This window comes from Meles meles, chromosome 8 (genome assembly GCF_922984935.1).
Source record: "Meles meles chromosome 8, mMelMel3.1 paternal haplotype, whole genome shotgun sequence".
NCBI classification, from domain to species: Eukaryota; Metazoa; Chordata; class Mammalia; order Carnivora; family Mustelidae; genus Meles; species Meles meles.
This window is the reverse complement of record NC_060073.1, coordinates 72,529,260-72,556,240: the sequence shown is the minus strand read 5'-3', so window position 1 is coordinate 72,556,240 and position 26,981 is coordinate 72,529,260. Positions and strand designations below refer to the sequence as shown.

The 26,981-nt window shown below is 42.1% G+C and overlaps 1 protein-coding gene across 17 annotated transcripts in view; it reads left to right on the top strand.

The window, feature by feature from the left end:
• The window catches only part of SYTL2 (synaptotagmin like 2), a 133,920-nt gene that overhangs the window by 3,772 nt on the left and 103,167 nt on the right, over nucleotides 1-26,981 (top strand). For 10 of the 17 annotated variants that reach the window (XM_046014433.1, XM_046014429.1, XM_046014438.1 and 7 more), the window contains exon 2: nucleotides 11,308-11,386. The exons of 2 other annotated variants lie outside the window; for them this stretch is intronic. The gene's annotated coding sequence lies outside the window, so the exon portion shown is untranslated. Of the gene's footprint in view, nucleotides 1-416; nucleotides 514-11,307; nucleotides 11,387-26,981 lie in introns of those variants that run through there. 5 more of the 17 variants (XM_046014431.1, XM_046014443.1, XM_046014445.1 and 2 more) reach the window with 5 other exon arrangements.

Here is a 26,981-nt window from a genome sequence, read left to right as displayed (position 1 = left end):
TCAGTGTTGTTGAAGTGCAAAATGTAAGCAGAAAACTCCAAAGCTAAACTGTGCAAGAAGGAGCCTTCGATAAGATCATTGCTTCCTCGATGTATTTTATTACCCGTGTGACTTTGGGTAACACAGGTAGCTTCTCTGAATTTGTTTTCCCTTCTGTAAATGGGGGATAATGACACCTGCTCTACCTTCCCCTACCAGAGTCACTTTCGAGGACCAAGGATCAGGTGTGATTGTTACTTGAATTGTGCTCAAGTGTATATGCTATTTTTTAAAAAAAGATGTTTAAATGTAGAAAGATCAAAAGTATTAGAGGTCTTTATAAAATGCTGGACTCCAACTCATGGGCTTAACATTTCTGTAGGAATTAACTACAGTGCAAGTGCTCTATTGGATTCCTACTCTAAGTTTTCTTCAAAGAATATGATACCTTGATGGCTAGCATCTGGTTGATCATCATCACATTTCTAAACTGAAGAAAAGGACTGGAAATAGTCCCATCTCACAGAATAAAAGGTAGGCTTGCTATTTATGAGAGATCTTTATTGGCACAGAGAATCCTAGAGTGCCTAGAGTCTCTAGTTGCCTTAAGCAAAGGCAGAGGTGAACAAGGAAGGAACAGGGAGAGTAACTGGAAAGGCAGTGTGCCTGTAGGGGCGTGGCTGGACACGGAAGCCACTGCCTCAAGCGCTGCTCCCGGGCATGCAAGCACTCAGCTCCTGGCAGTTCTGGAAGGGTCCCTGCATTGGGAGGCAGGCTTTTCGGCTTCTTTTCCTGCCCCAAAGACAAGCTGTGTAATCTTAGTTATGCCTTCTCCTTGAGCCTTGGTTTCTTTGTAAAGTAAGGGATTATGACCAGGGGAGGGAACTTTGAGTCTTAAAAATCTATGATCCTGGTTGTTTTCTCATCTACATCTGCCCAGATGGAACTTTGGTAGAGAATTACCACATCAGATAAATCACATGTGAGGAAAATGTTTCCACTTCCTGTTGCTTCCAGCTTTTAATGCCGCTTTATAATATTCTAAGCGTCTCTCCCGTTGACACCCTCACACAGAACACACGATCCATAGATCACTGAGAAGAGAATTGTTTCTGCTCATTTCTTTGTTACTATTAATCTAGAACCTTCTTAGATTTGGGGGAGGGAGAACTGCTTTCGGTAACTTTGGGGAAGATCGGTTGACAGAAGTGTATAGTAAAAGCAGGTTATTTCTGGTTGAGGCTATGTGTGTCACTACGTACTGGGTACTTGGCCTTGTGCTGTGACTTCTGCAGAATGTGGGAGAAGCACACTCTTGAATGTCTCAGAACTCAAGGAGAGGGAGATACAGGGAAGGAGGAGGGAGAGGGAGAGACAGGAGAGAGCAGAGAGTACCGGGTATGGTTGGAATATGATGGAGATGAAAAGATCAATTTGGGAAAAGACTGAGCTCCCACAGACTTGGACGGGCTGGTTTCATTCTACATCTAACACTTGATGGGAACTTAGTAATGTATTTTTAATGAATTACTAAATGAACAAATGAAAGAATGAGTGATTCTTCTGAAATGAAATTTTTGCCAAAATATGCTACGGTGACTGCCAGGTAGTTGCAGTGATGTCTTTATATATGTGAAATGCATACTTTCAACTTACAAAAACACTTTCCTATGCATTATCCTGCATAATAACAAGATTTTTTTTAAAAGGCCAAAATAAAGCCTTTCCTAATGCTTTTTTAGACACTTTTTAGACACTTCACAGCTACTACTAATAGAAATGGACTTGGTTTATTATTTTTACATAAGTCTTCTTTCTGTAAAAGCACCAAGAAATACTTGAGGGGTAGGAGTATAAGACCCAGTGAACGGTTCCACAAATTTGCGTTCCAAGTCAGAGGGAGAAAGACTGGCATTGTTAAACTTCTGGGTGACTAGACATTTCTTTTTTCCCTTGCAGAAGCATTCTTTTACCCTAAGTCTTGACAGAACAGATGCCATCAGCTTCTGATTAGACAGATGTGTTTTGTGCCACCATTACTCATGGCCACAGGCGCCTGGGCTCTCCTGCCACTGGCTGAGTCAGCTGATTAAAACATAGGGCTTCGAGGCTGAGAGCAGGGGCTGGATCCCAGGCCAAGCCATGTGGCTCAGTCAGATCTGTGCCTGCCCCACTCCCGCCCCTTCCACCAGCAATCTGCTCTGGAAGAAAGACTGGACTTTGGCATGTTAGACTTATTAGGGAACATTCTTTACCATTGCTTGTTTTAGACTAGTCATTTGAGTTTTAGGAGTTAGGGGTCTGGGTGTTCAGTTTAATTCTTGGACTCTCGTTAGAGTGGGTTCTCGGGTTGTTTCAGGCTTCCCGTCTTGGCACGTGGTCACAGTGTGCATCCTGAGAACTTTGCTACCCCAAGTCTGTGACTGTCACCATGGCATTTCGTTTCTCCAGTGTGTCTAAAATGGGAATGATCACACCTGCCTCACAAAGTTGCTCTGAGCATTAAATGAGGTCACATTGAATCAATGAAACCAGCAAAAACATCTTGAGATGCTGTTGCTGGGTGTTTGGTCAAAGACTCATCGGTCAAGGACTCACCACCTCATACCTGTCTGGTGCCATTTTTGACACAACTGCAGTTTCTCTGTGACATGTATTCGAGGTGCCTTGTGAATAGTTGAAACCTCAAGCATTCAGGGGCAAATGTTACTTGTCTACTGCACTGACAGCTCATCTTCCTCAAAAGTCATTTCAAAAGTATTTTTGGCATGTTCGAAATTCTGGTATGTGCTTTATTGCTAATATAATATTTCGTTATATCTCATTGCTTCAGATTGCTTTTTTAAACCCCGTGAGGCAAGTAAATGATGATGATGATATCTGCGCCGTCACTATGTACTAGGCACTGTTCTAAGCACTATATCTACGTCCATTTATTTAATCCTCAGAGTAGTCTCTCATCAATACCAATTTGAGTACTGTTTTTTCCCTTTGATGATGATGAAATTAAGGCACAGATAAGTTGAATAAGTTACCCAAGATGACACAGCTAGTAAGAGGGCGACTAGGGATTTGAACCCAGGCAGTGTGACGCTAGAGCCCATGCTTTGGATCATCAGAGGATAATCTTTCCAAACCAAAATGTCACTTTCATTGTCTGTAAAGTATGAGGACATCACATTCACCCCCAGAGTGTCTGCCTGTACCCTGGTAGCATTCCACTCTGTCGTTCATGGAAGGAAGACGCTGAAAACAGTTCTAGATGCAGAATGAGGATACATAGCTTGGCAGATGTTTTGACCGTACAAGATAATACTTGAAAATGAGCTTGTTGCATGATATTCAGGAAATTTTATTACCTAGAGACAGCGGTAATTAAGTTTAAGTCTTGCAGGAAATATCTGGGGGTGAGACTGGGTTACAAAGCGTTGAGTCAGCAACTTAATGCCCCATTTCAGTATCAGTACTGGGCTGTAATATAGTAGCTGAAGTGCTGTGTCTTAGAAAGTAATGTAGTAGCTCTGTTTCCATCAGGTAAATCACAGCATTTATGGTCTTTGCTTAGAAGTGCGAAATTGTATCTTTCTTTTCCATTCCTTTTAGGGATGTTATGAATAATAGCAAGAACATGGTGATAAAAAGAATGCTTACTGTCAACTGAGTATGTACTATGTATCAGTCCCTTGCCAGGCCTTTGCTCATCTAATTGGAAGGACAGTTCTCTGAACTAGAAGATGATTACCCATTTTACCTGAGGAGGAAATAGAAGCACGGAAGTTAAGTACATTGCCCAAGGTCAACAGTTAGTGAATGGCAAAACAAACACTTGAATTCCGGTTACTTACCTTCACTGGAAGCCTAAGCTCTGTCCCTTAGCCAGTACTGCCTCTTTTGGGGGGCTACTGTAGAGCAAGGATGTTAGATCCACATTTACTGAATCCTGGGTTCAAGCAAATTGCTTGGCATGAGGCTCATAACAGATTATTATATTTGAAACTGGGACTGTTCTAGGAAACCGGGAACATTTCTGTTACCATAGAAACAGTAATGATGGACTTGATATAAGTCTTGCAGGAGAAAAATCTGGTTTTCCCAACATACCATAGCCTAAGGGGTTAGGCACCTACTTGGCAATTACAAAGCAGGATTGCCTGGGACAAGAATAAATGAAATATGATCTAGAGAACTGGCAAGTAATTACTTCTTTATGCTTAATTTCTGGAAGACCCAATTACATTTTATTTTGGGGTATTACAACTTGATAAATGAGAAGGAATATGTGAAGAACTGGAGTAAACACAAAGTTGGTCTTCATGTTGTAGAGATTTATGACAGAATTCTTTGTACCAGTAACCCTACTCAGACCACTTAAATATGATACTTTTTTACTCTGATAGCATGCACCTGCAGGTGTTTTTCAACTAGCATAATACCCCACCTTTCTGCAAATATAATCCCTGTGTTCTTGCTAGAATCCTGCGGATACATTGCTGTCTGGTGGTTAGTAACAGATGGTTGTGAGTGCAGTCACAGGTGGACCGTCAGAAACTAGGATCTTGTGAAGCACAGTGGCTGGCAGGGGGGTAGGGGAGGGGCTATAGTGAGGCAAGTGTTTCTGGATTGTGTCCTTGGGCAAGTGTGAGTCTGGAAGTGCATGTTCTCTATGGAGACCACAGTAGTGGAATCAAGTTGACTTTGCAGTTAGACAGCTGTGAGTCTAAACCTCGGATCCATTTATTAATTGCGTGGTTGAACAAGTAACTTACCCCCTCGGAATCTGAGTTTTCTTTTTTGAAAAAATTGCATCTGTCTTCCATTTCTCACAAAGTGGCTTGAGGAATCAATGAGATAAAGGATACATTAAAGTGTCTTACATGGAGTCTTGCACAGGGTGGCTGTTGAGCGTCCGTTTCCTTCCCTTTCTCCTCTCTCCCTCCTTTCTTCTTGGATGCCTCTGTTGACTCATGAGGGTTCCTGTTGTACAAACTTTGCCATTATCCAACTGTATTTCATCAAATTCCTTAATTGTGCAGATGCTTCCATTTCCCTAGAGAAAATAGGAGCTGACGATATTCGCCCCACTCTTTTATAGGGTTTTTATCTCATCATTAAGTTGACAACTAGATTCTGTGAATTAAAAAAAGAACAAGAAAATGCCCATGATAAGGGCAACAAAGGTAAAGAGTGCTTACAGTTCAGTGGAAATGTTCTGGTGGAGATACGTACAGCTCGCTGTGCAGAAAGCACTGCCTGGGTACGTTGTGGGCGACAGAGGAGGTGGAACCACGGCCCAGGAGGAGTTTGCTAGATTGAGAAGGGGATGGGGTAGAAAGGACAGGTTCAAGGACTTTCATGTTCAGTGGCACCAAGGCAGGAAGGGTGTGGGATACCAGGGGAGAGACCATGGTGTTGGTGTATAGGGCCGAGAAGTTGTGGCTGGAGGGGCTGCTCAGGTGTTGGGTGGAAGCCCAATGGTGAAACCAGGCCATAAACTTGCCCTTTGCCTTGGAGGCTTCAAGGAACCAATGAAAGTGTCTCAATCTTGTGAATGAGATAACTAGATTTCTCTTTAGGACGAACAGCCTAAATTATGGAAATGATTAACACTGCCCAAGCAATGGAAGATGGATTGATTGAAGGCACATTTCTTTGGACTTATGGGTACAGATAAAATAATATATTTAAAGCTTTTTGCAAAAGGTACTTGTAGAGATGGGGCTGCTATTTATTTCCAGGCTTCTATAGGAAGGTATATATGTATAGGAAAATAGTGACTCCGTATACTAATTTATAGGCTGAACCACTTGGAGCCATATTATTCCAAGAGAATAAATATGCCCTGCTCTGGAGCTAAGCATATTAATCATTTTCCAGTAAAGGACCAAGTATGCTTTTGGCAAATGATTGAGGCTTAGATCCAGAAAGATATTAATACATTTTTTTCAAATCTCCAGAATTGACTTTAAGATTCAAGGAGTAGTTCACACCGAGTGCATGCTGAATTTGGGTAGTGGTTTGTTCAGTGTCTTGTGCTCAGCAAGTGCCACTGTGGTTAGCAGTCCCTGATTTTCCTCAGTGGACGAGCAGGGAGGCTTGCGCCACAAAACGATCACTTATGGGTAAATTGCAAGAGACTGGGTGGCCTTTTTCCTTCAGTAGTCAGGTCAAACACAAGTATGCACAACTGTGTTTGTGTGTTTCCAGGTCTGTGTTTATGTTTTCCTGAGTGTTGTCTGCTGTATCCAGACCAGAGGGAAAACCTGAAATATACCCAGAGTTCCTCAGGGAGAGCCATTGGGGAGGTTCGTCTTGGTTGCTAGAGATACCTAGATGTAGAGAAGACACTTGCTTCCCTACATGGTCTGGGCGGTGGCTGGGAACCAACGGTATGGGGAGATGTGGCTCCAGCTGCCATATTCCATGGGGACACATGTGACCTTACCATGGAGCTGAGCACCAGGGTTTGCTTGGTGTGTGAGGAAGTAAGGATGGAGTGGATGAGCTTGCTTTTCCCTTCTCTGTTAAGCTTTCTCCAGGATCACTCTCCGAGCAGTCAAGACCTGAAAGCAAGTCTTGGGCTGACATGTAGTGCTTTGGGGAACAATATGTAACCCAAAACTCCTGAAGACATCTCCCCTGGGAGTGTTAGGGTATGAGTCTTTGAATCTGTCTTCTTCCTCGGCCAAGTGCAGGTTCTTCTCACTGGGTTAATAGAGCCTAGGCAGAGTCCTTTGATAGATTGGGGTTTGGTCTCTTTCCTTTGCAACCAAAGACCCAAGGGCTGAGGAACTGTGGGTGGGAGGGGTCAGGTCTTTGAATGGTGTATTTGTGGGTTTCCCTATTTCTAGTTACAATGACCTAGTGTTAGTTTTAATATTTAAATACAGTATGATTGGTTGGTTTTTGTTTCTCCTCTTTTTAGGCTATTACTAAATAGTGAACATTTATTGATGAAAGGGCAGGTGTGCTCTAGTGGGAAAAATATCAGGTTTGGAGGCAAGAGTTCATTAGACAAACACTTGCTGAGTGTTTATCATATACCCTAAATTGTTTTAGGCTCAGAAATCAACAGGGAAGGCAGACCTCTGTGATTACCATGCAATGTGATGTTAATAGATGTGAGCACAGAGGAAGGAAGGGGGCGACATGAGGGAAGGGAGATCAAGTGCCAAGGGCTCCTAGGAAGAGGCAGCACTTGAGAGGAGATTGATGGCTGACTAAGGATTAGAAAGTTAAGAAGGGCAGGAAATTGTGTGGTGGGCAAAATTTTATGTTCAAAACATGATTGGAAGGAGCTGAGGCCAGAGAGGTAGGTAGTAAACTGAGCTTTGTGTAACTTGTTAAGGAGACTGGACTATTTTATCCTGCCTTGTGTCCTGTTCTGTGTGAAAATTAGGCACGTTATTTCTTCTCTGAGCCTCAGTGTCCTTGTTAGTAATAAGAGATGTTAATGATTACCTGGCTTTACTTCATGGAATTATAGTAAGACTCAAATGAGATATAACAGCTAACAGTTATTGAACACTTACACAAATTAGCTCATTTAATCCTCACCATGACTTTAGGAGATAGGTACTATTGCTAAGTCCATTTTATAGATGAGAAAGCACAGAGGTTAAGTGATGTCTCAGATCATAAAGCTAATAAGTGGAAGAGTCAGGATTTGAACTGAAGTAGTCTATCTAAAGAGAACTTCTCAGTGTGTGTGTATGTAGATGTCTATAGTGCTAACTCTTTGTCAAGCTGGAGAGCCAAGTTCTGTTGGCTTGAGGCAAAAGAGATGCATAGCTGTGGACTTGCCATGTATAGTCTTTGGCTTCTCCAAAATGCTGGTTACCAGTGGGTCTGTGTGTTGGGTGAAAAATATTGTGCCTGCTGCTGGATACCCGACAGATAAGCTTCTAACAGTGGGGAGGATCACTTTTCCTCAAGAGGAACATTTAGTGACCTGCAAATGATTAATTCTGGAGTGAAATGAACCACCTGCCTCTGACAGGGAGGTTTTTCTGTTGACACATGTGTTACTGAAAATGGAGTCTCCACCTCTTTCATACCAGTGTCCCATTGGAAGGGCCAGGGCAGTTCTGCCCTTTGTGTCCCCCTTCATTCTGCCATTAAACACTGTGGCTGGCTGAGGAAGTGGCTGCTTTGCACAATCATCACTGTCCTTTTGGATTGTGAGGAACACCTTTGACTGTCCCTGAGCATCTCCTTTCTGCCCATTGAAAGAGAAGGGGCAGGCAGCCATTCCTAGCACCTCAGCCAATGGTGCATGTTGTTCAAACATCATGTCTCCACAACCATCTCTTCTTTCTACTACTCTCTTTCCCCTTTTTACTACTTTCTCTAGTTTCCAGAGCTTCATCTCACCTTCTTTTTCACAGTGACAAGAGGCCTTGGCTCTCACACAGTTTTCTGTTCCTCTCTGTCTTTGATTGGCAAAAGTCCCTGGTGACATGCCCATTGGCAAGTCTAGGGCCATTTTCTCTGCTCCACTCTGCCTCTGCTCCTTGCAGGACTTGGCTAGGTGGACAGCTCCCTCTTTCCTGAAACTCTTTACCCAGCTTTGTGACACACTACTGTCTTGTTTTTCCAACCTGACTGCTCTTTCTCTTCACTCGACAAGTACAATATCATCTGCTTTCCTCTCTGTGCTTTTCTTCCCCGCTTCTCTGTGCTTTTTCATTGCATTCTTTCCCTTGCTGAGTTCAACCACCCCCAGCTGAGACTCTAGGTTGGCAACTGCCATCTTTCTAGTTCCAGCCACAGCCTCTCTCCTGAGCACTGGTTCCTCATCTCCCTCTGAGTTCTAGACATGTCCTCTGAATTGTCTGCCTTGTTATTAGTTTTTACCTTTAACCTACCTATCTTTCTGAGCAGTCTTGGTTTGGTGCACAAATTAGCTCTGTTGAAGAACTCTTGAGTCTTTTTTGATTCATGTTGCCTGAGGCACATTGTTACTGCTTCCTTCCCCATGTTCTTCCCAAATGATATTTATATTTCACCTCCATTGCTTCTTCCAGCCTTTGTTGGCTATTGTCAAGTTTACTGAAAAAGTCTTGTCCCTATGGCTTATAGTCACTAATCATACTAAATTTGCATGATTGAAAAAGTGAACATACACACACAACACGTGCTGCCCATTACCTACCACATAAAGGACAATCTCAGTCTGACATTTGAGACCTTCACTGATATGTTACCAGCCTTAGTTTTTATTTATTTTTTATTTTTTTAAGATTTTGAGAGAGAGTGAGAGAGCACATGAGCAGGGGAAGGCATGGGGGAGAGGGAGAATCTTTTTTTTTTAAAGATTTTATTTATTTATTTGACTGAGAAATCACAAGTAGGCAGAGAGGCAGGCAGAGAGAGAAGGGGAAGCAGGCTCCCTGCTGAACAGAGAACCCGATGTGGGGCTCGATCCCAGGACCCTGGGATCATGACCTGGGCCGAAGGCAGAGGCTTAACCCACTGAGCCACCTAGGCACCCCCTTTAAAAAAAAAAAGATTTTATTTATTTATTTGAGAGAGAGAGAAAACACAAGTTTGGGGAAGGACAGAGGGAGAAGCAGACTCCCTGCTGAGCAAGGAGCTTGATGTGGGGCTCAATCCCAGGACCCTGACATCATGGCCTGAGTCAAAGGCAGATGTTTAGCTAACTGAGCCACCTAGGTCCCTGGGAGAGGGAGAATCTTAAGCAGACTCCCCACCCATTGTGGAACCTGATGGGGCTCGATCTCACAAGGCTGTGATCATGACCCGAGCCAAAACCGAGCCTGATGCTTAACTGACTGTGCCACCCAGACCCCTCCAGCCTCTGCTTTTAATTCTTATCTTCTGTTACCTCTTTCAATGAACCCCATCTTCTATTTGAATCATAGTCCCCTTTCTCTCTAACTGTACTTTGTTCACATAGCTTCCTGTACCTGGAGTAATACTTAAATCCCCCTGTTGAGCTCTTCCTAGCCTGTCACTTACTCCCAAATCCTACCTGTCCTTAAAACTGCAGCTCAATGGCAATTCTTACCAGAATCTTCCTGGTTCATCATACAGGAAGTTTCCTCTCCTTTCTCTACCTGGCCCAGTTTCTACCTCTTTTGTGGCCATCATCTCATGCCAACTTGTGCTATTACTCTTTACCTACTCCTCTTATCTTCCCTCTTGGTCTGAAGGTTCTTAAAGAAAGGAGACTAAGAGACTTATTATTTCCTTAATGCCTGGGCACAGCAGGCTGACACAGTACAAATAATGCTGAATGAATATATTTTGAAGCGCTGAATTCCATTCACTATTTTTCTTTTAAGGATTTCAGTATATCAGTTGGTTCTGAGAATTTAGTGGTCAGTGGATGGCTCTTAGATAGATATTTGGAGATTTGTTTCCCTGTGTGCAGGAAAGAATTCATACCACAAGCCTGAGACTGCTTATCCTTAGACAGGCTTCCTTGCAAGGTTGGTCCTTTACTGGTAGCTGGGAACTTGGATTTGAGAAGGGTTCACACCACTCTAAATAGTAAGAGTAACTCACCCTACCTAAATGGTTTGTGCAAACCATGCAGTTGATGCCGAACACTTGCTTTCCTTCTGGGAGTCTGGAATTTGGTTACATGCCAGGTGGGGAGTCTTTACCTGACTAGTCTCCAATAAAAATCCTGGGCGCTGAATCTATAAAGAGATCCCTGGTTGGTAACATTTCACACATCTTGTCGGAACTTGTGTGTCCTGGGTGACTCTTCTGGGAGAGGACTCTTTGAAGCTTATGCTTGGTTCTCCCCAGACTTCACTTCATCTGCCTTTTTTCTTTGCTAATTATGCTTTGTATCCTTCTAGTGTAACAAATCGTAGCTGTGAGGATGGCTGTATGCTGCCTTATGAGTCCTCTTAGTAAAGATCAAAACCTGGGGATCTTAGGTATCCCCTCAACACACTATGAAATTGTTACAGGGTTTTTGTTCCCTTAGTGCTTGGGTTCTTGGTCGTGCTCCTTTGAAGAATGAAGAGGTAGACCAGACGAAGAGTGGTGGGCAGCAGCAAAGCAAAGTTTACTGAGCAAGGGTACAAGGCTCCCAGGGAGGGAGGAGGGCCCGAGTGGGTTGCCCCCAGAGTTTCTAAGTTTGGGGGTTTTTATGAGCTCTGTGGCAGAACTTTCTTAAACAATCAGGGAGTGCGGAGTCGTGCCAATGAGGGCTTTGGTCACGTATCTGTCTACCTATTGGGTTAATGTCCATGTGCTGATGGTCTTTTCTTGTTGACATCTGGGGGCTTAGGTCTTGCCTGCCCCTTGCCCATGATAGTAACAAATGCTTTTGTGGTTAATTGTCTTATTTAGGATGTTTTGCAGAAGTCATTTCTGCAAAGGCTGCAAAGCAGAATGTCATTGCAGTCCTGTCTAAGCTGAAAAATGAGAGGTCAGTGCTGTTTTATCTTAGCTGTCCTGACTCTGTATTTTCTTGTTGGGGATGCTGACCCTGACTACCTAACTGTCTAACTCCCCAAAAATGCTACAGTTACAGAAACAATCCATCCATCCATCCATCCATCCATCCATCCATCCATTCTTTCTTTCTCTTTCTCTTTCTTTCTTTGCCGAGACGTCAGAGATATGAAAGACTCAGAGAGTCTTGCTTTTTACATAAGAGGATCCCGGTTCGTTAGACCAGTGTGTAGATGGCTTTGTGAATGCATATGATGCTCGGAAGAATCAAGCTGAAGACTTCTTGATGGCTCACTGTAAAATTTGGGTGAGAAAGAGCTATTGGAGAAGATTTTGTTGATTTTTTATTTTTAATAGCTGTCAGAGTCCCCAAAAATATCAGTTATCAGAACTAGGCTCTTAAAAAATTTGGAGCAGGGGTGCCTGGGTAGCTCAGTGGGTTAAAGCCTCTGCCTTCGGCTCAGGTCATGATCCCAGGGTCCTGGGATCAAGCCCCACATGGGGCTTTCTGCTCTGCGGGGAGCCAGCTTCCTCCTCTCTCTCTGCCTGCCTCTCTGCCTAGTTGTGATTTCTCTCTGTCAAATAAATAAAATATTAAAAAAAATTTGGAGCAATATTTGCCTGTAAATCAAGAGTCGAGTTCCTTGGGACATTTTTCCTGCCTGAAAATAAAGTGTGGGCAGAGTGTCTATCATGTTGGGTTTCTAGTGTGTCAGACACCAGCTAGGTGTGTGGTGTAAATCCCTTTCATCCCCACAAAGACCCTCAAAGGCAGGAATTTTGACCCATATACTATAGATAAGGAAAGGAAACTTAGGGAAGTTACTATTTTCCCAGAGTCACACAGCTATGAAATAGCCCTGGAGCTCAACCCCAGGTCTGACTCCCAAAGGAGTGCTTTTTTGTTTTTGTTTTTGTTTTTTCATCTCTGTGCTGCCTGACCACATGGTGTGACTTCATAAAATGATAATTAATCATCGTATCATTTCATCATCATCATTTTACAAGTGGCTAAATCTTACCTGGGCCTCTGTCAGGGTTAAACTTTGAGAAGCATTCACTGCTAGTGCCCAGCGGGTAGTTTGAGAGGAGGGTAGCTTTTGCGCATGCACCGTACAGGTGTGTGCCCTTTCTACCCAGTCCTGGGGTCTCTGGGCACAGCCTTCTTGCCTCTGTTCATGTGCCTGCCAGGGAAGGCCGGGGAGGGTCTGCTCCGTCGTTTTGCCAAGTCTGCCTCCATGACAGGTTTTGGGCAAAAACTTACCTGAGAACATTTGGCTTTATTAGAGTTGAAAGTAAATGGAGAGTTGGTTTTTCTTTAAATTATTATTAATAGAACTACAGGAAGGAAAATAAAAACAGACAGGTAGGGGTGGCCTCTTGTGTTCTTGTTAATTTCACTCTGGGAAATGCTTTTATACAACATCTCTTTTTGATGATTGGTGCAATTCAGTAAGGAAACGAGGGCTTGGGTTCCAGAGATGGCCTTGCCAGGTGCTGACCATGAGCAAATAAAATCAGCATCTTGTACGATGCTTGGTGCAGAAAAGGTACACGGTTAATGTTTGCTGAGTGAATGTGATTGGACCTAAGTAGCTTCCTTCTCTTGCTGTCCAAAGGACAGTTCCCATGAGTGTGCTCTGGCTGAGGAAGAGAATATTCAGTTACTGTTCAATCAGATGTTGAATCTGGGGCGGTGCCATCCACCATCTTTCAGAGAATGAAATGCAAATGATTTGTTCTTGATAGGACACAATTTTATTTAGATTATGGAGAATAGATTTAGTGGTGGCGATAGTAATAACAGTGAATATGTAGTGTTTACTCCGCTAGGCTAAGTACTTTATACAAGCAAACTCATCTCATCCTCACCTCACAAGTTCAAGTAGATACTTTGCCAATAAGGAAGCTGACTCGAAGAGAGTCTAAGTCACTTGCCCAAGGTCACAGAGTGGGTGGAACATGAATATGGATACCTGACAGCCACTTGACCTCTCCCTAGTGGTATTATAAGGAAATAGGAATGTAGGCATTTTCCCCATTTTTCTTAAAATTTGGTAAAATACACATAAAATTTCCTGTTGTAACGTTACTGCCTGTATAGTGGCATCACATTCACAGTGTTGTGTAGCCATCGTCACCATCCATTTCCTTAACTTTCTGTCACGGGTTAGACCCCAAGACCTGACCTTAATGCCCACCTGCTTATACTCACTAACCTTTGTCTTAAGGTTTATCCTAAAACTCTTCTTTCCAGCTTTCCTCTTACCTCAGGCAAATGAAACCTGAAAGCACCTTCAGGTGATGCCGACTGCCTCCATGACACCTGCTAGCCCAGACTACCCAGACCTTTGGAGCTAAACCCCTGACTCTGGTGGAGTGACCCCTGGAATAACCAGCAGTGCCTTCACCTCATTGTAATACTAAACTCTCTGCCCAAAGAGGAGCCCTTATCTCATTTACGTAATATGAAATATATGTATAGGCATGTTTCCTTAAGGGACAGGTACACCCATATGCCCACCTCTACATATGGTGACAGAGCTTCCCTATCTGAATATTCATCCTAACCCTAAACCAAAGTTACCTATTCTCTCTCTCTCTGAGTCACAGCTTTGGAAGCTATTCCACGTGATCTTCTCATTTGCTGCAAACAAAGTTTTTTCCTTTGTGTGACAACTCACCTTGTGTAGTTTCTGTGACTCACCAAGGAGTGAACTCACATTGGTTCAGTTACACTTGCACTGAAATTCTAGAGCCACTAAATAATAATTCCCTGTTCCCTTCCTACCCCCAACCCCTGGCAACCACCTTTCTACTTTCTCCTTCTATGATTTGATGAAGTACCTCATAGAAGTGGAATCATACAGTATTTCTGCTTTTGTGACTGGCTTATTTCACTTAGTACAATGTCTTCAAATTCATCTTTTTGTAGCATATACCAAAATTTCCTTCCTTTTTAAGGCTCACTAATATTCAGTTGTATGTATATACCACATTTTGCTTATCCATTCATCCATCAGTGGACACTTGAGTTGCTTTCATGTGTTAGCTCTTGCGAATAATATTATGAACAGGAGTGTACACATATGTCTTTGAGACCCTGCCTTCAATTCTTTTGGGTATGTACCTGAAAATGAGACTACTGGGTCATATGGTAATTCAGTTTTTAATTTTTTTGAGAATCCGCCTTTCTGTGTATCACAGTAGCTCTACCATTTTAGACCCACCAAAGTGCTGAAACAGTGCTGAAACTGAAACAAGGGTTTCAGTTTCTCCATATTCTTGCCAACACTTTGTTATTTTCTGTTTTTTTTTTTGTTTGTTTGTTTAATAGTAGCCATTCAGATGGATGTGAGGTGGGTATTCACCCTTTCTGATGGCTGAATAATATTCCATTATGCACATGGACCACATCTTCTTTATCCATTTGTCTGTTGAAGGGCATCTTGGCTCCTTCCACAGTTTGGCTATTGTGGACTTCGCTGCTATGATCCTGGGAAACAAACTGAAGGTTTCAAATGGGAGAGGGGGTGGGGGAATGGGGTAACAAGATGATGGGTATTAAGGAGGGCACGTGTTGTGATGATCACTGGGTGTTATATGCAATTAATGAATCATTGAACACTATATCAAAAACTAAAGGTGTACTATTATACAGTGGCTAACTGAACATAATAAAAAAATTTAAAAAAAAGCAAATGGATGTGAGGTGATATCTCACTTGATTTCTCAAGTGATTAGTAATGTTGAGTATCTTTTTATGTGCTTATTGGCCATTTGTAGGTCTCTTTTAGAGAAATGTCCCTTCAAGTACTTTGCTCACTTTGAATCAGGATTTGTTGTTGTTGTTGAATTTTAGGAGTTATCTGTATATCCTAGATATTAATCCCCTATCAGATACAGGATTTTCAGTATTTTCTCCCATTCTGTGGGTTGCCTTTTTACTTTGTTGGTAGTGTCTTTTGGTACACAAAATGTTTTACTTTCATGAAATCCAATTTGTCTGTTTTTTTTTTTTCTTTTGTTGCTTGTCCTTTGGTGTCATAGCCAAGAGATCATTGCCAAATCCAGTATTATGAAGCTTTTCCCCTGTGTTTTCTTCTAAGAGTTTTTTAGTTTTAGGTCTTATATTTAGGCCTCTGGTTCATTTTGAGTTAATTTTTGTATATGGTGTTAGGTAAGGGCCCAACTTCATTCTTTTGCATGTGGATATCCTGTTTTCTCAAGACCTTTGTTGAAAAGTCTGTCCTTTCCCCACTGAATGGTCTTGGTACTCATGTCAAATATCATTAGAGGGAATCTAGGCATTTTTAAAGGTCATCTATTTCTTGGTATTTCTTGATTTTATTTATTAAAAGGAAAGTGCAGGTGAAGGACTCTACTTTTCATGAGTTCCTGGAGCAATTTCTGGAAATTCTGCTTTTTTCTTTTGCCTCTATGTGAACCTCAAATAATTATTTAAATTTTTGTAGAAAGAAATGAGAATTCATGACTGTGTCTTGTCCTCCCCACTAATAGTATGTTTTTTTTTCTTTTCCTAAAATTATGAAATAGTAGAACTCAAGCCCACATAAATAGGTTAGACTTTATAAACTTAAGTTCCCTCATTGGGGAACCAGTTCATGGAGATCCATGATGCCTGTTTGGGAATTTGGATTCTTCTGAGTTTGGAGCTATGGAAGTCCACTCTGTGACCTTGAGGAAGCAGAAGGTTTACTGCTTGTTCTATTGTCCTTCAGAATTTAAATCTGTACTTTTGAGTCATTGGAGCATGGGGATTGAGAAACTGTGAGCTCTTTTCTCTAATGAGTTGTAAAGCACCATCACTTAAAGATGGCAAAGCATTAACTTCTCATTTGACATGTTTCCAGTTGTGCTGGATGTGTTTTTTAGACCACATACTTATTTTTAATTAAATATTTTGCAGGGTTCATATTTGTATTGAGGAAGTGTATTGAATAAAACAATGTGAAAATGCAATTACTTGCCAACTTCCAGCCACAGATTTTTGATAAATCTTTTTATCAAAAGATTTCCAGCCTTTTTTTGATAATAGGATTTTTCATTTGTGCAGAACTAAATAATCTGACAGCTGTGAGTCCTTAGCCATGGAAATGCCTATTTATTTGCCTGTTGGAACACTTTCCATGACAGAAAATGTTGAGAACATGCCCTTGATTTTTAAGGACAAGTTTATAAAACACTGGTTATGAGAGATATCAGTTTACATTTCATGGATGTTATCAAACTTTGAGGAGACTGAGACTTTTCTCCATGTCTGTCTATTAGAGAACGTTTTTAATTCAGTCTCAAAAGAAAACGACTCATCTCAAAAACATCGACTTCGATTAATAACAATTCTCAAATGACTTCCTTACAAAGTATTTATATTTTGTAATGAAGAAGAAAGGTGAAAACACACAACTCTGAAACTAAGAATCTGCGTGTGGAGAGATACAGTTTATTAACAAACAGTTCTCTTTTATGATTACTTTTCTTGTGAAATCATTTTGTCTCTTTGATTTACTGTTTCTAAAAGGTATTTGAAGAGGAAAAAAAAATCCTTTTGGAGACTTAAATGTACTTAGAGTGCCACATTTCATAGGAGCCCCATTTAAAGATGGTTTGCATTAAATGGACTAGAAAATTAAGCTGCAGTTTACGAGAGACATGAGTAACCCTGACTTGGACTAGAAGACAGAAAGGCAAAGACCATTTGGCCATCAGCTGCCTCCCCTGCTCTGTGAGATAGCAGACTCTGAACTATGCCAGAAGAGTGGATTTGGGGGAGCTCTACTGGCAGAGCCTGGGGTCACAGCTAATTTGAAAACTACTCCCCACTAGAGACTGGGTTGATGTCACGGTTTCCCTGGCAAGTTAAGTCTTTGATGATTCAAAGAGTTTAATCTTCTACAGAACAATAGGCTTTCCTTGGAGCAGACTGTACCCCTCATCTGACCTTGTTCATCTGACCTTCTTTGACTCTTACTGGGTATACACCTAAATTTAGCACATAATAATAATCTGTCCTATAGAATTCACCAGTTACATACTGTGTGTACCTTTGATCTCAGCTAGACGGTCAGCATGTCAGGGTTATTAATCCCCTTCTCTTCTACATGCAGCTTTTGTATTCCTGTAACAGTTGGTAGAACTCCCAGGGAATGAGGTTGAGAGTGTTGGGTCTCAGTTTGAAGAAGCTGAGAAAGCAAACAGTATTTGCTGCATGTATTCTCTTCCTTATGAGCTCAAAAGTTTAGGCATGTGACCCCACATGAGTTACTCTCAATATCTTGCTAACCCTACTTCATCCAGGACTTTGATTTAGGCCAGAGGTGGGACAATGAAGTGGGCACTCCTAAGAGTATTCAAGTATGTATTTGAAGAGCTATTGTAGGCGTGGTGGAAAACAGCTGTTTGCTGTGTCCACAGTGGACAGTACAAAGGGAGCAGATGGCAGATTAGATGGTAAAAACATTGATAAAGGGCTGGTCAACCTTTAGATTGGGAAAGATGTGAGGAGATCATTTATCCTGGTCTTTCCTCTGCAGATGAGGAAACTGAGGGAGAGGCAAGTTGAATGATAAGCCGAAGCTAGTAGGTAGCACAGTCAGGTATGGAGTCAGCCCCCAGGCCTGCAGTGGCTGTTTCTGAAACCCTCCACTCCCAGTCCTCAGTCATTGCAAAGGTTGGAATGCTCCATCCAGCAATGGTGCTTCAATGCTCCATCCAGCAAAGCTGAGGGCTCTTCCTTTCTGGAGTTTTTATTTGCTTTATTTATTTATTTTTTTAAGATTTTATTTATTTATTTGACACACAGAGAGAGATCACAAGTAGGCAGAGAGGCAGGCAGAGAGAGAGGGGGAAGCAGGCTCCCCGCTGAGCAGAGGGCCCAGTGCGATGCAATGCCGGGCTCAATCCCAGGACCCTAACATCATGACCTGGGCCAAAGGCAGAGGCTTAGCCCACGAGCCACCCAGGTGCCCCTTGTCTGCTCTTTTGTTTTAAACCTAAATTTAATTTAAATGTCTTCCTGAAAAGGTGCAAGTCAAGTTCCAAAAGGAGTGGAATTTTTTTTTTTAAAGATTTTATTTATTTATTTGACAGAGATCACAAGTAGGCAGAGAGGCAGGCAGAGACAGAGAGAGGAAGGGAAGCATGCTCCCTGCTGAGCAGAGAGCCCAATGTGGGGCTCGATCCCAGGACCCTGGAATCATGACCTGAGCTGAGGAGTGGAATATTTTTCAGAAGTTCCTTTGAGCCAGAATATTTACTGAGTGTTCTTTGCCTTGGAAGATACACATTTGCTCACATGTCCCATTTCTTCTTCTACATCATACTTTATCTCTCTATCCTAAAGTGATTTCTAGGTCCTTTGGTTTTCTCTTCTGCTGTGGAAGTGTGATGGGGCAGGAGCTGCCAACACCACAGGGCACACCTCAGTTTCCCTAAATAGCAGACTAGCAAGGGTCTTCAAACTTGTCTTTCTCTCTAACATGTGGGAACCCAGGGATCAGAGGAACCTGCTGGGAGACTGTTCTTGCAATGTAGATGAATTTAGAAAGAGAAAGCACAGTGTTAGACAGGCAGTAGTCACTTAATAAATAATTGTTGGACAGATGGATTATGGTGCTTCTCTCCCTTCTTCCTTTGTAATTATAGAACAGAAAGGGACTAAAAATGCACTCAGCTCAATCTCCTCATTTTATGTGGTCAAGCAAGTGAAGACTACAAATCTTAAATGATTTGCCCAAAGTCATACAGCTAGTTAGGGTCTGTGCTGGGGCTAGGCACATGCCATTCTGTGTGTTCACGTTATATTAGGTTGAACCAAGTGAAATTGCCCTTTCTGTGGGACAGAACGTTTGTATATCGACAGTTTGTGTGGTGCAACCTAAATATGTTTGGAAGATCAATACTGCATGCTTTCTTAGTTCAGTAATAGCAATAATAACCTTGGCCTTCTCTAAAACAAGCAAGCACATAGTGGTGGAGCTTATTGTAAAGGTCAAGAGTACTGGTTCTGAATCAGATGATTCTGGTTTTATATCCTTGGTGTTTGTAAGCTGAAGTTTCCTTGTCTACAAAACAGGAAAAGTGTTAAGAACATCACTTTTGATTGTTTTAAAAGTTAAAGAAGCTGATTCTTTGAAGGGCTTAATACAGTGCCTGGCACATAGTAATTACTTAGTAAGTTTATGCTATCATTCATTGTATAAATAAGGAAAAGAATAAAAATCAGAAAGTTTTAAAATGTATAATCCTTCTGAACCATTGTTTAAGATGGACATACCTTTATATACATAGATTTACATTCTAGTTCATGTAGAGAATGTGCTTCAAATGACTTTCAGTTTTTAAGACCTTTGCTTTCACAAAATGTGCTGTTGTGTCATGTGAGATCATTATGGTAGAAGTTAAGCAAACGCGTGTGAATATGCAGACTCAGACACAAGCTCCATAAAGGAAGGGGACCTTTTCTGTCACAGTCATACATGACTCTTTCTCAGTTTTTAGCAGAGGCCATGTATTTGCTCGAGGCTCAAAATGCTGTTGACTGACCTGTTGAGCTAGTATATTCTTTTAAAACCTGGACCCTGGAACCATATCCAGTGTTTGTCCATCTCTGCCTCATGGATCAGCAAATATCTCTACTGCCTGGGCTTGGAGACACCCATGTGTAAAGTATTTCTCAGAGAACTCCTTCTGACTCAGTGACACATCCAGAACAAATACGCTTTCAGACAGCTGCACACTTAGGGGAAAAGTTATTACCCTCAGGGTAAGACTGGACCAAGGCACTCCCAGCCCTGAGAAGGAAGCGGTAGACTTACCCTGAAAACAAATACTTCCCCAGCAGAGAAAATAAAGATAGGTAGTCCCTCCTTCCCTTCAGGACCACCAGCCTACCATTCTTGGGTCTGTAGGTGCTGTGGGTGTCTTCCCCAAGTGTCTAAGCTGCCTTTGGGCAGGATCACTGCCTGGAACTGTGGGGGAGGGGAACCAGCCCAAGACAAGCCGTCTGTAGTGATTTACAGGGAGAGGGGCTTGTGCGACACTGACAGCTACGCATAACTGCCCTGATTAGCTTCACTCAAACTGGCCTCTTCCATTTAGTGCCGCCTTTAGCTCCATTTACTTTGTCCACGTGCCTTCTGCCCTTGTAAATGGAAGCAAAGTCTGATCTTCAGAGAAAGGTGTGACGTGAAGGGAACACTGCTTACTTATTTAAAAAGACATAAACTTACTCAGAATTGGCTACCATTTTGAAGTATGAGGTGAACACGAGTGTATAGAAGTATCTGTGGAAGAATGTAAACATTTCTTGAGCTTCTGCATAGGTTGACATTGAGCTCGGCTGTTTATGTACGACATATCTCAGTCACATAGCCACCTTGCAAAAAGAAGTATTATCCTCCATTTTCCTAATGGGAAAACTGAGGTGTAGAGAAATGAGCTGCCACAAGATCACACAGCAAATAATCAGTGCAGCTCTGACAAAAGCTATGTATGTATTAGCTCCTACTGTCGCCCAGCTACAGATGACCTTTAATTTTGTGAGGCCTCTAAGGTAGTGGACACAGCTGTCCCTGACCTCATAATGTTCAGAAAATTGGAGCAGAAGCATTGTGAATTTATGGTTTGTCCAGCTTGACTATGGGGAGTAGAAAATGTATACATTCTTTGATTCATTTATTCATTTATTAAAAACACTTCTATTCAGTCTCTAGGCTCAGCATCGTGCTAGGCACTGAGAGGGTATCAAAAAAGGCTTAGGACATGGGCCCTATCTCAGGAGCTTTTATGTATGGTGAGAAGAGTGCTGAAATAGTTACCCTTAATGTAAGAACAAGAGTTAGACTAGGTGATTAAAAAAAAAACAACAAAAAAAACAGTTGGTACATTGGGAGTTTAGAGGTGGGAGAAATCTGTGTAGGTGGTTAGGACAGGTTTCATGTGTTAACCCCATACACACAGTCTCAAATTAGTGGTGCCACTGGTCGCAGGGGAGAGATTGCTTGAAGGTATTTTTTTTAATTAAACTTTTAATTTTGAGATAATTGTAGATTCCCATGCTGTTATAAGAAATCCCTCAATGGTATAACATGATGCACAGCTATAGTGCAGTAATCACATCCAGGATAGTGACACCCATATCATGTGTGTACCTATGCCCCTGTGTATTCTGTTCTGTTTACTTTTATCGCAGGTATCCAGTTCTATTACCAAGATAAATATCGGTTCCATCCCCACAGGGATCACTCCCATTTTTCTTTTATAACCATATCCATCTCCTGCTTACCTCCCCTATCTGCATCCTTAACCCCTGGCAATGACTTATCTGTTGTCCATTTCTGTAATTTTGCCATTTCAAGAATGTCATATAGATGGAACAATACAGTGTGTAACCTTTGAGGATTGGCTTTTTGTATTCAGCATAATTCCACTGAAATTCACCAAAGTTGTACGATTTGTTCCTTTTTATTGCTTAGTAGTATCCAGTGATATGGATATCCCACAGTTTCACTCTTCACCTATTGAAGGACATCAGGGTTATTTCTAATTTCTGGCTATTATAAACCAAGCTGATATTAATGGGATTTTTTTCTTGCTATTTAGATAGCATGGTTGGGTCCAACATTAGGCCTTCCTCGAGGCAATTTTATTTTTTCATTTAGCCCCCCTCATTCGGTGGGTACCTTTTGAGTTGGGCATTGCCTACTTATATTCTACTAAGAAATAGATAGGGACGCCTGAGTGGCTCAGTTGGTTAAGCGGCTGCCTTTGGCTCAGGTCATGATCCCAGCATCCTGGGATCGAGTCCCACATCGGGCTCCTTGCTCAGCAGGGAGCCTGCTTCACTCTCTGCCTCTGCCTGCAACTCTGTCTGCTTGTGCTTGCTCTCTCTCTCTCTAATAAATAAATAAAATCTTAAAAAAAAAAGAAATAGATGAAAATTACCTTTGGCTCTTAGACTTCAGTGGGATAGAGCTCTTAGTATATAACCTTTTTGGAGAAAAACTAGAAGTCCAGACCTCATTTAAGGTCCTGTGGCCTCTGATATACCTCACAAATTAAACTTCGGACGTTTTACTCTCTTTAATTCTCCTGGACCAATTTGGGCTTTCTGTAACTTTGCATGATCATTAAAAATCTCATTTATAATCTTAAAAATCAGGGACATCTGGGTGGCTCAGTTGGTTAAGTGTCTGACTCTTAATCTCAGATCAGGTCTTGATCTCAGCTCAGGTCCTGATCTCAGCTCAGGTCCTGATCTCAGGGTTCCATGTTCAAGCTCCACACGGGGCTCCATGCTGGGTGTGGAGCCTACTTCATAAAAAAAGATCTTAAAAAACAGTCTTTTGCATTATTTCAGAAATAGAAGAATAGAAGAAGTTTCTGCAAAAATTGTTTAAAGATCTGCTTTTCTTTTTATAAAAATGGTAGACAAGGAATTTTATGCCCAGGAGGATATTCAACATTTGCCAGATAATGCCCATTTAAGGAAGAAATGAAATCCCACTTTTCCTTCTATTTTCTATCCCTAAAGCGGGTTTTTATTTCTAGCTACACTCCAACAAACTGTGTTGTTTGCTTGAGCTCATAATGAAACTCTGTCCTGTCCACTCTGGTATTTAGTAAATGTCTTTTTGTTTTCATCTTGTTTCAAATTACAAAAACCTCTATCTTCAGTTGAGATAGAGTCCCACAGAGTAGACCTTCTTGGTCTGCTTTGGTGTTTTGTCTTCCAGCTTTCAGGGGCATTCCATGCTTTTCACTGCGTGGGGGAGCCTGTGGAGACTGCAGTGAGGAGTGGGCGTGGGATTTCTCCCGGCTTCAGTTGCCCTTTCCTCACCTCCCCCCTTCTTCCCAACCGACCTTGACTTCTGGTTGGCTCAAATGAGAAGTAACACCCAAATAAGAAGATGCTGCCTTCAGTACATACAAATGTTACATGTTATGGCAGGCAGAGGGCTGTGGTATGAGTAACTTCTCATTCCCATGGCTGATGGAAACTGGTTTATAAACCCAGATGATGGAAACATGGTTTTCCTTACCAGCTCTGTAGGATGGTAGGAAGAAATGAAAACTAAGATTTAAGATGATGGGGTTTTCTTGGGTAGTTCTTTTCTTTTTATTTATCTTTTATTTTAATTAATTAATTAAAAAAAGATTTTATTTATTTATTTGAGAGAGAGATTGCAAGTACGCAGAGAGGTAGGCGGGGGTGGGGGGGTGGGGTGGGGAAGCAAGCTTCCTGCTGAGCAGAGAACCTGATGCAGGGCTCGATCCCAGGACCCTGAGACCATGACCTGAGCCGAAGGCAGAAGCTTAACCTGCTGAGCCACTCCGGTGCCCCAGGTCTTTTCTTTTTATTATTATTATTATTATTTAGTTCTTTTCTTTTTAAATGAATGTTGGTGTCTGGTTAATTTTCTGTGCTTCTGATGTGCATAAATTTAATAAAATGAACATGTAATAAAGTTAAGCTTCACGAATGTATCATTATTTCCCTTGTATCTCATCCTAGGTAGTAGCGGCATTTGAAAGCCATTAATTTGGGGAGGGGTGTAGTATAATTATGGGCCCAGAATTGGAAATGAAAAACCATTGCAGGCTGATGAGTTTTCCTTGATCTTGGTATTTTCTTTCACTTTCCCCCCGCCTTTCTCTTGTATCTAAGATGAAAAAAAAAATGAGCAAGGCAGAGAATATATTTTTAGAGAAGATTTTTGTCTTCACATTTCTGTTGATTTACTCCTTTTTTCAGTACATTTGTGAGGTTCACCACGCTCTTCTTTTTCCTCTTGGTGGCTTTGGCCTTCCTAATGGAAGAATAAGGCAGGAGGAATTTGAGGGTTAGTGGTTAAGCAGCTCACCAAGCCTGAGCTCTATTTTCAGACCACTGTGTTGTACCATCTCTGCCATTAAACTTTTACTTGACAGAGAGAGATCACAAGTAGACAGAGAGGCAGGCGGAGAGAGAGAGAGAGGGAAGCAGGCTCGATGCTGAGCAGAGAGCCTGATGCGGGACTTGATCCCAGGACCCTGAGATCATGACCTGAGCGGAAGGCAGCGGCTTAACCCACTGAGCCACCCAGGCGCCCCTACTGCCATTAAACTTTTACAAAAGCTTAATCTCAATCTATCTGACTTCATCAAATGTTTTTCTTGGGTAAATGTTTCTTTTCTCCTCTGGCTGGGTCAAGTTCTCTCTGGATTTGAGAAAGACGATCCCTTTACTTTGCCGGGGTTGATTGTAGGACGTTGTCTCAGGCCACACCAAGAAGTTTGCCCAGGGGCACATGGCTGTTGAGGCTGAGGAATGACCATCTGGAGCTGGAGGAGGCTGGAGGAGGTTGGAGGAGGCTGGAGAAGGCTGGAGGAGGCTGAAGGAGGCTGGAGGAGGCTGGAGGAGGCTGGAGGAGGCTGGAGGAGGCTGGAGGCTTCCACTGCCTCATCTCTTTGGGCTGTTGCGGGGCTGTTCAGAAGAAATCTTGGGCTGAATCTGCCAGAGATTAGAAAATGAGCCAAGCCAGAAGGTCTGGGAGGATCAGAGAGAAAGAAGTAGGAAGAGTCAGAGACCTAAAAATAAAGCTACCTCTGAGGCCATCTAGAGAATGACTGTGCTTTGTGATGCCATTATCCGAGAGAGATAGGGGGGTGTGGAGGGTCAAAGTGTGGACCCTGGAGCTGGGCTGCCTTTGTAGAGTCCTGCACTGCCACTTACTAATTATTTCATTTCTCTACGCCTGTTTCCTAAGCTGTAAAATACTTGTCATATTGTGAGAAAACATTAAGTGAATGATGTAAAGTGCTTAGAACAGTGCCTAGCATATATATAGTAAGTGCTATATAATAATTTTTCAATATTGTTACGATTAACTAATAATAACTAATTTCTCTCAGTTTGCTGTTTACTATCAAGAATTAGGGTCCTGGGGCACCTCGGTGGCTCAGTGGGTTAAAGCCTCTGCTTTTGGCTCAGGTCATGATCCCAGGGTCCTGGGATTGAGCCCCGCATCTGGCTCTCTGCTCAGCGGGGAGCCTGCTTCCCTTCCTCTCTCTCTGGCTGCCTCTCTGCCTACCTGTGATCTCTGTCTGTCAAATAAATAAATAAAATCTTAAAAAAAAAAAAGAATTGGGGTACTTAATTTAGTTGTACAATACCACACTCTTTAGAGGAGTTTGAGTACTACAGAAGGGCTGGCTCTGTTAAGTTGCTCCCACCAGATTGGGATGGAATTATTCAGGCTTTGAGGTGAAACGAAAGTAGTACTCATGAGGTACTGGGCTGTGGTCCCCATAGCCCAGTGGACATGGTCCGTTGTAGCCAAATTCTGCCGTGGTCTGAATTTTGCTCTTTTACCAATATGAACCTGAGCATTTTGTTATTGGCAGGGGTCATTGAGAAAGCTCATCTTCTTGACCCTCATTCTGCAAATGATAACAAAGCTCTAGAATTTACGTGATTTGCCCCAAATCATAGCGAGGGAGCCACTGAACTGGGAGTAAAATGGACCCTGCCTAAGCCCCAGGATGTTCTTTCTCCGACCCACACAAGTTTTCCACCATCATGGCCTGGTGCAGTGTGAGGCACCTGATGGGTCTCTCTCACCCAGCATGTCTTTAGGAGATATTTATGGTGGATCTTTGTTGATTAAAAATTTGGGAGTGTGTCTTCTTCTGACATCAAAGTTATGGATAAAGTGTTTTGTCTAAATATTTTCAGTTTTATGTTATAGATTTACCTCTGCTAGGAGAAAAAAAGAAAGAATAATGAGATTTTACGAGTATTACCTGACCTATCTGTTTTTAGTTTTTGAAATGAAAACTTGAATTCTGTTATCTCAGTGTGTAATTGATATCTATAATATAGAGATATACACAAACATGACATAGTATTTAAGCAGACAGACAGGGCTAAAGTTACTCCACTTCTCTGACCCCAGTTCCTCTCCTGTAAAGAAGAATAGTAATGGCAGCTTCCTTCCAAGGTGGACCAGAGGGTTTGATGTGGTAGCTATGGAAACCTTCCAGCCTGGCAGATATGCGTGGAGATGACAGCAATAGCAGTGACTTTGCATATAATCCTGCTAGTCCCTCCCAATGAACAACTACATCTGAACCAAAATAAGCCTTTTTAGGACATCTTTTATGGGGGAGGGTGCCTGGTTTTACCTACTACTTGGGCACCAGAATCCTGGTTTTATAGTCACTCACTTAGCAACCACCCTGCTTAGCTTTCTCTATGTAAACTTTAGAGCAAAAATTCTCAGGATTTCATAAATTGATTGCAAATGACAGGAAACTCAATATGTCTTATCTATATTATTACATATATCTCTGTATGTATATGTATCTATATCCGTCTTCAGTGTTCAGAATATATGTAGTGACAGGTAAAGTCTCTGTGTGTCTTTCCTGTTCCTCTTCACTTAGTCATCATTAGGCCCTTGCCTAAGGACAAGTCTTCAAGTCTCCATCAGTGGATGTCTATGGAACATTTTGCTGCCTCCTGAGGAGGGCCTCAAGATGCCAGAAAAGCTGAAAAGATGCTGGAA